At 48.2% G+C, this 12,870-nt stretch overlaps 1 protein-coding gene across 1 annotated transcript in view; it reads right to left on the bottom strand.

Moving 5' to 3' along the window:
• LOC142569993 (uncharacterized) overlaps positions 1 to 12,870 on the bottom strand; it is a 175,346-nt gene that overhangs the window by 19,801 nt on the left and 142,675 nt on the right. The window lies entirely within an intron of this gene.

The raw sequence follows: 12,870 nt of genomic DNA, 5'->3' as shown, positions 1-12,870 counted from the left end.
CAAAGAAAATGCACGCCTCCTACCGCACAGTACCGAAGAAAAGTCCCATTCGGTATTACAAGAAAAACTTAGTGGCCTTCCACTATGTGAAGAAGAATAAGCAGGGAAGCTGTATTGGGATGACTAAAATGACAACTATATTTATATGGTTTTGCTATATTGACTGAATAAAGACACACGTAACTTCGTGGTTGTTATCGTATTTATTTTGTCTTATTCGTTACCACATTGACCATATAGCTTTGTGTTCGCTGTGGTACACCGCGATCGGTTGTAGTGCTATGCTAGACACGTTCTTGGCAAAGGGTAAATCTATACGCTAACGGATACGCCTAATCCCCCCTCCCCCCCCCCCCCCATTGACGTCCACGCAGCACTCAATTTGAAATCGTTCCAACGGGAAGGAAACAATCCAGTCGGATCCAGTTGCTGTCGTCGCGGGAAAAGAAACGAGCGAGATAACAATCGACAGTTCGTTCACCGTCCTTCTTCTGCCTCCCTTCAGACTTGCTTGCCTGAAGAAAGAATACAATGAGAGAGACCGCCGCGACTCATAACATCACGCGGAAACTGTTGCGCTGATCGCTCCGGCGCATTGTTTTTGTCATCTCAGACACATTTTTTCCCCAGATCCTGGCCATATAGACAGCTTCCCTGTAAAAAAGTATGCTGATGAAACTTCCATAGCTTGTTTTATTCTGCAAATATTTTTGCAGTATGGACCATAGCATGCATGCGACTATAGTTGCGGCTCGAGATGGATTTTAAGTATGCGCCAGAGGAAATACACGCACTAAAGGGGCTCTGTAACAGTTTTCTACCTGATTATAGAATGGCCTCACTGCTAAATGACGTCATCTTACGAATCAATTGCCGCAAACATTTTTCGAATCATTCAACTAGAAGTGAAGTTATCGCACTGATACGTCGCTTTTTCCGTCTTTTCGTCGGCACTTGTGCGCTGGCAGCTAGACAGGAGCACTAAAGAGGGCAAAGTCCCGGCGCAGAGTTGAGTGCTGCAGCGGCGAAAGAGCTTGTCGTGGCACCCCGTGGTGGCTGCAGTAGATGAAGCTAAGCAACACACCGCCGACATCGCGGAAATCACGCGAAGCTGACGCCGCTACGCGCAGTGGAAAGAGGAAGCGATTTTTCTGTCCATTTGAAATCGCAGCCATATACATTTCCCATTCTTTATGTCAAAATTAGCACTTACGTTGTTACGAACGCCCTGCGGGGGCTGGCGAACTAGAGGAGAAGCGACCAACGAAACCTGCCTGGCCCGCTGCAACGACTCACTTTGTGAAAACAACAATGCGCCGAGTCAACAGGCCATCGGCGCCACCATGTCTTCTGCGACGATTCGCTTCGTAGGGACGACAATACGGCAGTCCCTAACCGAACGGCGCCGGGATGTCTACGGCGGCGACTCGTTTTGTAAGTACTACAATATCACAGTCCCCAACAGAACGGCGCCGGGATGTATGCATGCAGTTGGTCGACCCAGTGTTGTTAGTGGATTCGCTGTCACCGTCACGGTTTGTTTGAAGCGGTGGAACTACTGGAAGAAGGTGTTTTGCGGCGCCATGTCACGGGTCTTAGAAGTCGTCAGTCAATGGACAGACGCGGCGGCCACTGTCTGCGGGGTGAACTCTGGGACTAAGAGGCGCCTGCTCAGGCCAAGACCCGTGTCTGCAAAAACCCTCTCACCTCGGTGTGGTCAGTGAGGCCTTTGCGGAAGTGAGTGTGTAAATCTTCCCCCTACGATGATGCTACGATGACTTTGGACGCTCCGAATCGGTCGAAGGTAGGACGGCCGTTTTCCCTCGCCTAGGGATCTAGGGAGGACAGAGGGTTTATAAGCAGCTGTTGTGCGCCTGCTTAGTGTGCATTCTCTTTCAGTCATGCTAGACTGACGACCTTTAACGCTCTCATGTAGATACTGTAAAAAAATCCCATATTCCTCATTCTCGATGAAAAAAATTCTCTCCTTTCAACAATGTCCTCAGCGTGGATGAGTTGGACGACGGCATGGGCTATCCATTTCACGCCCGAACCCAATCATTACAACGTATTACTGAGAATGCTCTCCCCATCACGAAATCAGACTTGTGTTGATGCTTCAAGAAGCTTAATAAGGGATAAAGTTGTCGTAGTGTCGTACTGCTGGATATCGAATAATACATTCCTTGATATTAGGGAGGAAAAATGAGAATTCAATGGGCGGCTGTGAAGGCCGTGTACGCGTTTAGTGTGAATGAATGTTTATTTAGCGATACTCATGATGCCCGCAAAACAATTAGCTCTGTATGTCCGAAGTGCGCAGATAAAACCTTGGCAGATGAATTTGAGGCTTCCCTGTGTTGTACTAACGGAATGCGTTTCTAGGCGTGCGCCATCCAAGAATTTTGTGACGTAGTCAAAGAACCTCTGCTTATCTAAGAATCGCACAGCTTTCCTTTGCACCTTTGCTAATTTTGACATATTTGGCCGATGTGTGTGGAAGCCAGATGATGTTGGCGTAGTTCAAGACGGAGTGAAGAAAAGTTGTGTAAGCTATTGGTCCTGTGTGCTTCGCAGCAAGACGCAAGCATTTTCAAAGAAAAATGTTTGCATAGTGCGACTGATGTATTGCTATCAATGTGTAAGTTCCTTGAGAGTTCGGCAGTTAGTGTCAAACATAGATTGAAATTGCGAGCTCTTGCGAGCCATCGGAAGGAAATTCCGATGGCTTCTTTTAGAGCGCACATCATAGGCAGCTATTCCTGCGTTTAGCATTAGCGTGCTTCAGGTCGTATCGCGTAACCGAACGAACGAGCACAGCGAAAGATGAAAACGAACGTGGAGCGCAGGGGGAGATGAAAGAAGAGAGCGCAAGAATGAAAGTAGAGAAGGAGGCTACAGTGAAAGCATGAAGCCTAAAGCGGAGGAGAAGCGGAAGACGGGAGACGGCCGGCGCATTCGCCGATTTGCCGGCGGCCAGGGCATCCGCAACAACGTGGGAGATCTCATGTGCGCTTTCGAGTGGGGGGCCAGGGTGGCGTGAGGTGGGGAGGGCTACGCTTGCCCGCGACCTCAGCTGCTGAGGTCAGTGCGCAGCAGCAGCGTGTGTAATGGGGATCACTGCTCCTGTAATGGGCGATGGCCAGCGGCTGCTAGTAAGGCTCAACGTGACGCTCCCTTGGGTGTTGTCGCCGCTGACACTGGTGGCACGATCTGCCGTCGATGAAGGGTCGCTCTCGTCGTTGGTGGAACGAAAGCGTGAGAATAAAAGCGTAGTGCCGCGCAATACAGGCTGTGCGGCTACGATGGCTATGATATGGTGCCAGAGTAGCGCGCGTCGTCTCTGTTGAAACAAAGCTCTGCATGAGCGGATGTCTGTCTGCGGCGGCTGCTGTGACTCACACCCAAGCGAGAACCACGCGCTGCCTCTCGCGATCTCCCAATTAGCGAGGCAGTCGCGCCACACTTCGCTCCATTACTAATGTACCGCACAAGACAGATTGACCATGCCAGCTACGCCACTCACAGCGTTCTCTTCCTCATAGAAGCCGCGTAGCTGTATAATCATAACACGAGATATTGAAACGCGAAATGAAAACACGTATAGCGCTGCGCTCGAATTTCCCATTGGGGAGTATCGTAGTCGTCGGTGACTTTTTTTGTTGTGAAAGACATACTGAGATATTTAGTGGTGTTAATGGACATTCTCCATTCTTGCACCAATGGGATATCAGCTCGAGTGTTCTGTTTAATAGAAAATGGTCTTCATAATTCCTGATTTTTTTCGAAAGAACTTGCGCGCAAAATCTAATGTCATACGGATAAAACCTAATGTCACTTTCAATGCAGTTTATATTAAGGCAGCACAATATAGAACCACTCGTTTGGTTTTAGTTAGCTATCATCGTGCTGCTAGCGTCACAGAACTGAAAACTCATCCTCCCTGCCTAGCTAACCGTAGAAAGGAGTCACGCATTTGTTGTTTTCATACAGTGTACTTCTACCAACCCTGCTCTTCGTTCCTTGTTTATAATTCCAACCACATATCGCTTATACTGGTTTCATTAGCCCCATAAGGATAGCATACCATATTTTTGAATACCATACATTGCAGGCTCCCAGTCATTTGTACTAAGAACCGCAAGAAAGTGGAATCACTTACCCGCCTCCATAACGAAGTTATAGCAGATCCAAGGTGTTTTAAAATGGCCTATCAAGCCTGCGGCAAGAATGCTGTACGAATGCTCATTCTTAGTACTTTTCTTGTTATTTATGCCGCTCCCCTCTGTAATCTATTTATACCCTGAGTGTAGCGCAGACAAATAAACAAACAAACAAACAAACAAGGAAACAAACAAGGAAGATGAAACAAGGCGACGTTTGGGAGCACTGCAATAATGGCGTGGAAACGCGCATGTCACGTGGTATTCTTTCTTTTTGCATATGAGGGGCATCTGCAGTAAGAGGAAAAAAACTGATACTTAATAGATTTCAAGTTCGAAACTGTTTAATATTATGTTTTTCAAACCGCCCTACAACTGTCTAATTGGAATTCTTTGCGTAACTTCATTGCTTGAGTAGTTGGTAAATAATCTCGACTAATTATGCAATTAAGGATAAAACAAAGATAGCGTGACTTACTCTATACAATAGTCAGCAACAAGCATTTAGTCGCCTCATCTTACGGTGCATCGGCATATTTTTAAACTCTGGTTAAAGTTAGCTGGGATACCCTGTATCATAAGTCACGGCGTGCACATTTGTGCACACGATCTGCTTTTGCCATTTCTGTACAATGGTAGCAAGGAATGGAGCACAAACATTAAGCTTAGGGCAAATTGAACGTTCTGATAACCTAAATTACTTGCATTTCGCTTCTGAGTGATATGTATTGTTAGAGCACCGCTTTAGAGGAGGCACTACCATAATTTACGTTACGCTTGACGTGGCGCATGCCGTTAGCAACCTTGAAATATATATTGCGAGACAGGTGTTAGGCCTCAACGGTTTATTTCGCAGCTCGCGCGCGGAAGACGATGACGCAGGCCATGATGATGAATATATACAGATGAAGAAGATGAAGGAGTAAAATAATGCTCACATAATTTCCCCCGCGCGTGGAAGCGGCCAACCTGGCCGCTGGTTATGGCGGGAAATTTAACGCCGTATGAAAGGTTTTAAACGCGAAACATGCACAATCTCTGTGGCACGGCAGCGGCCGTCCAAAGGCGGAACAACTGGAGTGGCACGATAGTTAACTGGTGAGGTCTGTTCTCGAACAATGTAGGGCCCGATAAAACGGGACTGAAATTTCTCGCACAATCCAGGAGCGCGAACTGGGCTCCACAGTAACACTTCGTCTCCGGGGTGGAAGGAAACGACACCGTGAGATGTGTCATAGTGAATTTTGCGGTCTTGTTGACTGGCGTCGGTGTTGAGGCGGGCACGTTCGGGACACCGGGCAATGCGCGAAACGAACTGCTCACACATTGATGTGGACGAAGGCGCCGGTACACCGAAGAAAGAAACTTCGAGGATAGTGAGCGGTTGGCAACCATACACAAGGAAAAAGGGCGAGTACCCGGTAGTGCGTTGGACGGCCGTGTTGTATGCGAAAGTGACGAATGGTAGAACGGCATCCCAATTGGTGTGGTCAGGGTTGATGTACATAGATATCATGTCGGACAGCGTGCGATGAAAGTGCTCTATCAGACTATTAGTTTGAGGGTGGTAGCTGGAAGTCGTTTTATGGATTGTATTGGACGCACTGAGAACATCGTCGAGAAGTTTAGAGAGAAAGGTCCTGTCGCGGTCATTCAAAGGGACACGTTGGGCTCCGTGCCGTAAAAAGATGGCTTCCAAGAAAAAGGCTCCAACCTCCTCTGCGGATCCCGAAGATAGTGCGGCTGTTTCAGCGTACCGTGTCAAGTGGTCTACAGCTGTGACGATCCATCGTTTACCGCCGGTGGTTAAGGGTAGCGGTTCATAGAGGTCGATACCAACGACTGCGAAAGGAGCTTCAGGACACGGGACAGGTTGGAGCAGTCCAGCCGGAGGTGATGTCAGTCGTTTGCAGTGTTGGAAGAGCGAACAGGAAGCCACGTATTTCGCTACGCTGGTTGCAAGTCCAGGCCAAGAGAAGCGGCTGCGAATTCGCTCATAGGTTTTATGGAAACCAAAGTGACCGGCAGTGGGATCGTCGTGAAAGGTCTCCAATATCTGGGCCCGAAGTGATCGGGGAACGACAGGAACCCAACCGTATCCTTCGGGATGAAACACGTACGTACCGGTATAATATCGAATTTTCGATCTTGAAGTTCAACTGCCGACGGAGCCGAACGTAAGGTGTGCGAGAGTATCCGCGAATACGTTCAATAACGGAGTAGCAGTAGGAGTCATTACGTTGGCTAGAGGCAAACGTATGAGAATGGCTGGATGGGAGCCGGTCGAGAGCAGCGAGCGAAGGGAATGCAGGCGACGCGCCCTGTGGTGTGCTCACGAAAGGTGGTAAGGAAGCAGCGTTTGAAGACGGTGGTAGGGGACGAGAGAGAGCATCGGCATGCTGGTGTTTCTTTCCAGACTTGTAGGTGACGTCGAAGTCGTATTCTTGTAAACGAAGTATCCAACGGCCGAGACGTCCCATTAAATTCTTTAGCGTCGTCAACCAGCACAAGGCGTGGTGGCCAGTAACGACCGTGAAGTGGCGGCCGTGCAGATAAGTCCGAAATTTTTGGACGGACCAAACAACGGCGAGACACTCTTGCTCGGTAATCGTATAATTTTTCTCTGCAGTTGTTAGCGTGCGACTTGCGTATGCAACCACACGTTCTTCAGAATTTTGCTGACGTGGCAGAAGAACAGCGCCGATACCGCGTCCGCTGGCGTCAGTATGTAGAAGAGTGGGTGCGGTGTTGTCTAAATGACAGAGCACAGGTTCGGACGTGAGGGCACGCTTGAGGGCATCAAAAGCAGTTTGGCATTCGTCCGACCATACGTAGGGAGCTCCAGAAGGAACGAGTTGATGGAGGAGCGCCGCAATGGTGGCAAAGTTACGTATGAAGCGCCGGAAATACGAAGCTAGGCCAAGGAAGCTACGCAAGTCTTTGGCACGTTGAGGCCTGCCGATGCGGAGGACAGCGGTAATCTTGTTGGGGTCGGGTCGAAGGCCCTCCTTGCTGACAAAGTGTCCGAGCGCTTTAATGGTTTTGCTGGCGAAGTGGCACATTTTTGTATTCAGCTGAAGGCCAGCAGCTCAGAGGCATGTCAGGACTTCGTCGAGGCGCTGCAAGTGCTGATGGAAGGTCGACGAAAATATGATGATGTCAAAGTAGCATAAGCAAGTCTTCCACTTTAGGCCCCGTAGTACGGTATCAATCATCCGCTCAAATGTAGCGGGAGCATTACACAGGCCGAACGGCATTACATTAAGGAGGAATTGTAGTCTGTGCGAGCCATGCAGCTTTCCCTCCAAAAACTGCAGAATCTAGCTTTACGAACGGTATTCAGGAATGCGGGTGGCCGGTTGCAGGGGTGATGTCGAGCGTCGGAGAGGGGAGGGCGAGCGGCGGCGACTTGGACGGTAGTTGCGAGGCGCCTCGGGAGGTGGAGAACGGGAGCGTGGGGAGAGCCGGCGCTGATAAGGACTCGGAGGAAGCAACGGGTCTCTCTCAAAGATATCGTAGCCATGGATTTCGTCTTGCTGTCGTCTTCGGCAAAGACGCGATATGTGCCCCCGGATACCTCAATAATAACAAATGGGGCGGGGCGTAGGCCGGGTAGTGTAAAATCCTCTGGCAGGCGGACGGGGTGGCAGCGTCGCCAGATGGTTGGGGCCAGTAGAAAGAGCAGGAGGCGCTGTCCGAATGAACGCTGGTTGCATAGCCGCGACCTGAGCATACGAGGTGGATGGCGAAGGAGGGCCACAGCTCGCAGCACAGGTCATGGAGGACAGCTCCTCTTTGATGCTGTCGCGCAGGCCAGGAACCGAAGGCTGAGGTTGGAGAACGGGAGGACTGAGCAAGCCACACGCTTGGAGCTCTTCGCGTATGATAGTCCGAATCAAGAGACGCAGGTCGGTATCCGACGATGGAGGCGCGTCACCGGCGACAGGTCGTAAACCGATGGCCTGCAGTGCGTCCAGGTGTTGGCAAGTCGCGATCACATCGTTTACGGTATTTGGATTCTTGATCGCCAGTGCGTTTAACACGAGATAGGCAATGCCCTTTAGAATGTGACGAACACGATTAGATTCTGTCATTGTGGCGTCAACACGGCGATAAAGGGCGAGGACGTCATCGATATAAGAGGTGTATGTTTCCCCCCGGGAAGTCGCGTGCGTCCACCAAGCTTTTTCTTGGCGACCTCAGAGCGAACATTGGGAGCGCCAAAAATCTGCTGAAGCTGGTGTTTGAATGCCGCTCAGTCAGGCAAGGTTCCCTCGTGGTTGAGGAACCAAGTCCTGGCAACGTCAGTGAGGTAGAATGTGACGTTGCGAAGCTTGTGCATGTCATCCCTCCCGTTCGACTCACTCACGCGGTCATAATTGTACAGCCAGTCATCAACTTCGTCACTACGAAGGCCAGAAAACATTGTGGGATCGCGCTGCCGCGTGCTGACGGTCCATGAAGGGACGGCCGGGCGGGCAGAGACGGTGACGCCGGAGGCTCCTGGAGGATATTCTTGGGGCATGCTGGCGGAAGGGCGGAGCAAGCGGCGGCCTGAACGAAGCTCCAGGGAAACTTGAAGGCGTAGAGGACCAAGGGATCGAAAGCAGCCTCCACCACTTGCGAGACAGCTGTTAAGCCTCAACGGTTTATTTCGCAGCTCGCGCGCTGTAGACGATGACGCTGGCCATGATGATGAATATATACAGATGAAGAAGATGAAGGGGTAAAATAATGCTCGAAATATATCTTTTTCTTTCTTGAAATTCTTGAGTCCAATGAATAACTTGTGCATGTAATTCGAGTGGGGAATTTAATCCTTTGTATGAAGGAACGTAAAATGAGAGACTTTACAATATCCAAATATTTAGTAACTCTGTAATTATGACCCATCGTCAAATGCTGAAAGAGTCATTCTAGCTGCCACCTTGATTTGCATTCAGTGGAGTCTCAAGCACCACCTATGTGTCACACATGTATCGTAAGTCGATCATAATGCGGGACTGAAGGGGATATGCGAATTTACACGCTGATAACCGGTGGCATACAAAATAAGTTTACTCAACATAATTTACAACATGGACAGAATAGACGAAATACGTTTGCCAAAGTGGACCGCTTGGGAAGCCACAAGCTAAACAACGTCGAATTTCAGGTTATCTCTGTAGAGAAACGCGAAACTCTGGCGAGGAAGAAATGAGCACCATTCTTTTTACTTGGTGTGAATTAATTGTACATGCGAGAGACGTGGGATCATAGAGGTCCATTGAAGACGTTTCCGCAATTATACGAAGAATTGCGCCGCATTGTTTAGATGTTTAGACTCCTTAAGAATTCACGCGAATATTCAGAGAAAACATGGTAATTCTATGTTTCGCACACTGCTGGGACAGTGTCATTCTCAGCTTGATATTCCGGTTAAGAGCGGTCAATATGTTGCGCTCTTCAGGCGCACAGACAGTTGCCCAACAGCTGCGCCTATACTGAGAGTCCTTATAGCGAGCTATAGGGAGTATAACGCGTACACATGACAATGACAGCGCAAATGAGAGGCCACATGAAAAAATGCGAATGTGCAATGAAAACAACTTGTGTATATGTTTTTTACACTGTCAGGACAGCGTCATTGTAAGGCTGATATTCTTTTTAAGAGCAGTCAATATAATGTTACCAGCAGGCGCACATAGAGTGGCCCCACGCCTATAGTGAGCCTTTCATACAGCAAGCTACAGGAAGTGTAACGCGTAAACATAACAGTGACAATGAAAATGAGAGGCGACATCAAAAGATAAGCTTCCAATGAATTTAGACGGAGAAAGCTGTTAAAAATTGGAATTGCGTTTCCAGTCACACATACCCATCACTTTCCGTGAATACAGCAGCCTAAGGCTGCGCACGCAATCCACCTGTCATTTTGTTACCTGTCGGCACTGATTCCCTAAGGCAATTACTCTTCTCAAATTCATGAATTTCCTTTTCAACAGGGAGTGGTTTCAATTTGGTCATTGCATATATTTAGTCCCGTTAAAAGTTATTACGAGGCACTAGCTACAACATATGCGACGGCATTCATCATGTGCTATTTGTATGGCTACTTGCAATACATATATATATATATAAGAATATTATGCTGCAAATACCTGCCTCAGCAATTATTTTGTACTTCTAAAAAGGCAATGATTGGATGAGGATACCGTCGCTAAGCAAATTAAAAGTTCCTAGAGGCGCCATGAGCTCCTAGCTCTCCACAAACATGGCTTACGGTAAGGATGATGAACATTTAGAGAGTTAATTATCAACATGACTAAATAATAACAAGTTGACACAACTAAAACATGCGGTTGAATTAGATTCTTGGCACAAAGTGACGGACCTTGATGGGATGGAAGTCATCATCATCATCAGCCTGGTTACGCCCACTGCAGGGCAAAGGCCTCCCCCATACTTCTCCAACAACCACGGTCATGTACTGATTGTGGCCATGCCATGCCTGCAAACTTCTTAATCTCATCCGCCCACCTAACTTTCTGCCGCCCCCTGCTACGCTTCCCTTCCCTTGGGATCCAGTCCGTAACCCTTAATGATCATCGGTTATCTTCCCTCCTCATTACATGTCCTGCCCATGTCCATTTGTTTTTCTTGATTTCAACTAAGATGTCATTAACTCGCGTTTGTTCCCTCACCCAATCTGCTCTTTTATTATCCCTTAACGTTACACCTATCATTCTTCTTTCCGTAGCTCGTTGCGTCGTCCTCAATTTGAGTAGAACCCTTTTCGTAAGCCTCCAGGTTTCTGCCCCGTAGGTGAGTACTGGTAAGACACAGCTATTATATACTTTTCTCTTGAGGAATAATGGCAACCTGCTGTTCATGATCTGAGAATGCCTGCCAAACGCACCCCAGCCCATTCTTATTCTTCTGATTATTTCCGTCTCATGATCCGGATCCGCCGTCACTACCTGCCCTAAGTAGATGTATTCCCTTACGACTTCCAGTGCCTCGCTGCCTATTGTAAATTGCTGTTGTCTTCCGTGACTGTTAAGCATTACTTTAGTTTTCTGCAGATTAATTTTTAGAACCACTCTTCTGCTTTGCCTCTCCAGGTCAGTGAGCATGCATTGCAATTAGTCCCCTGAGTTACTGAGCAAGGCAATATCATCAGCGAATCGCAAGTTACTAAGGTATTCTCCATTAACTTTTATCCCCAATTCTTTCCAATCCAGGTCACTGAATACCTCCTGCAAACACGCTGTGAATAGCATTGGAGATATCGTATCTCCCTGCCTGACGCCTTTCTTTATCGGGATTTTGTTGCTTGCTTTATGGAGGACTACGGTGGCTGTGGAGCCGCTATAGATATCTTTCAGTATTTTTACATACGGCTCGTCTACACCCTGATTCCGCAATGCCTCCATGACTGCTGAGGTTTCGACAGAATCAAACGCTTTCTCGTAATCAATGAAAGCTATATATAAGGGTTGGTTATATTCCGCGCATTTCTCTATCACCTGATTGATAGTGTGGATATGATCTATTGTTGAGTAGCCTTTACGGAATTCTGCCTGGTCCTTTGCTTGACTGAAGTCTAAGGTGTTCCTGATTCTATTTACAATTACCTTAGTAAATAGTTTGTAGGCAACCGACAGTAAGCTGATCGGTCTATAATTTTTCAAGTCTTTGGCGTCCCCTTTCTTATGGATTAGGATTATGTTAGCGTTCTTCGAAGATTCCGGTACGCTCGACGTCATGAGGCATTGCGTATACAGGGTGGCCAGTTTCTCTAGAACAATCTGTCCACCATCCTTCAACAAATCTGTTGTTACCTGATCCTCCCCAGCTGCCTTCCCCCTTTGCATATCTCCCAAGGCTTTCTTTACTTCTTCCGGCGTTACCTTTGGGATTTCGAATTCCTCTAGACTATTTTCTCTTCCATTATCCCATTGGGCAATTTACCATGTTGACGAGACCATTACCAAAACAGTTCTGTCGGTCCTATTCAAGCCAGCTACAGAAAACACTGTTATCGCAAATGCTTCTCGTATCGGCTCGTCATGGCGTGTAAATATTATAAAGGGCGATCTCTCCTATCACACGGAAAGGTGGGTCTGTTCCGACACGCAGTTCACCCTTTTATACAAAAACCGCTGCAGTGCAGGAAGTGCCTGAAGTTTGATCATGGGAGCAGTGTGTACAAAAACGCTAGCGTGTGTTCTCAATGCACGGGGCCCCATGCCATGGACACGTGCTGGGTCAGTGTGCTGAAGTGCACAACTGGCCGCTGTTCTCACGATGCATTTTCGATGGACTGCCCTTTGATTCGAAAGGAAATGGCCATATTCAAGAGAATGGTTAGAGACCACTTGTCTCACCGATAAGCCGCTGCATATACGTATAAACAAAGGACAATCCTTTCGCCAACGTCGTTCGAAAACCTGCGAACACTCTGTATCACTTTAAAAGCCACGTCCGGCATCACCGCCCCCTCTGCCGCCCACGCCAAACTCATACGGCTCTAAGGACAAAGGAGCAGCGAATAGCATGGCAGCTGAGGCTTGAACTGAACTGCCGGAGCTACATGCACCTGCTGACTGACATCAGATTTCGACAGCAAGGTGCACTTCGTCTGTTCTTGATGAAATGACGCATCAAGGTCAACAAACTGTTGTCATGCGCTGCTCACTGGTGAGTGCTATTTGTGTACTCCTGG

Source organism: Dermacentor variabilis, chromosome 1 (assembly GCF_050947875.1).
Source record: "Dermacentor variabilis isolate Ectoservices chromosome 1, ASM5094787v1, whole genome shotgun sequence".
Taxonomy (NCBI): Eukaryota; Metazoa; Arthropoda; class Arachnida; order Ixodida; family Ixodidae; genus Dermacentor; species Dermacentor variabilis.
The sequence above is the reverse complement of the archived record's forward strand: the minus strand, read 5'-3'. Positions and strand labels throughout refer to the sequence as shown.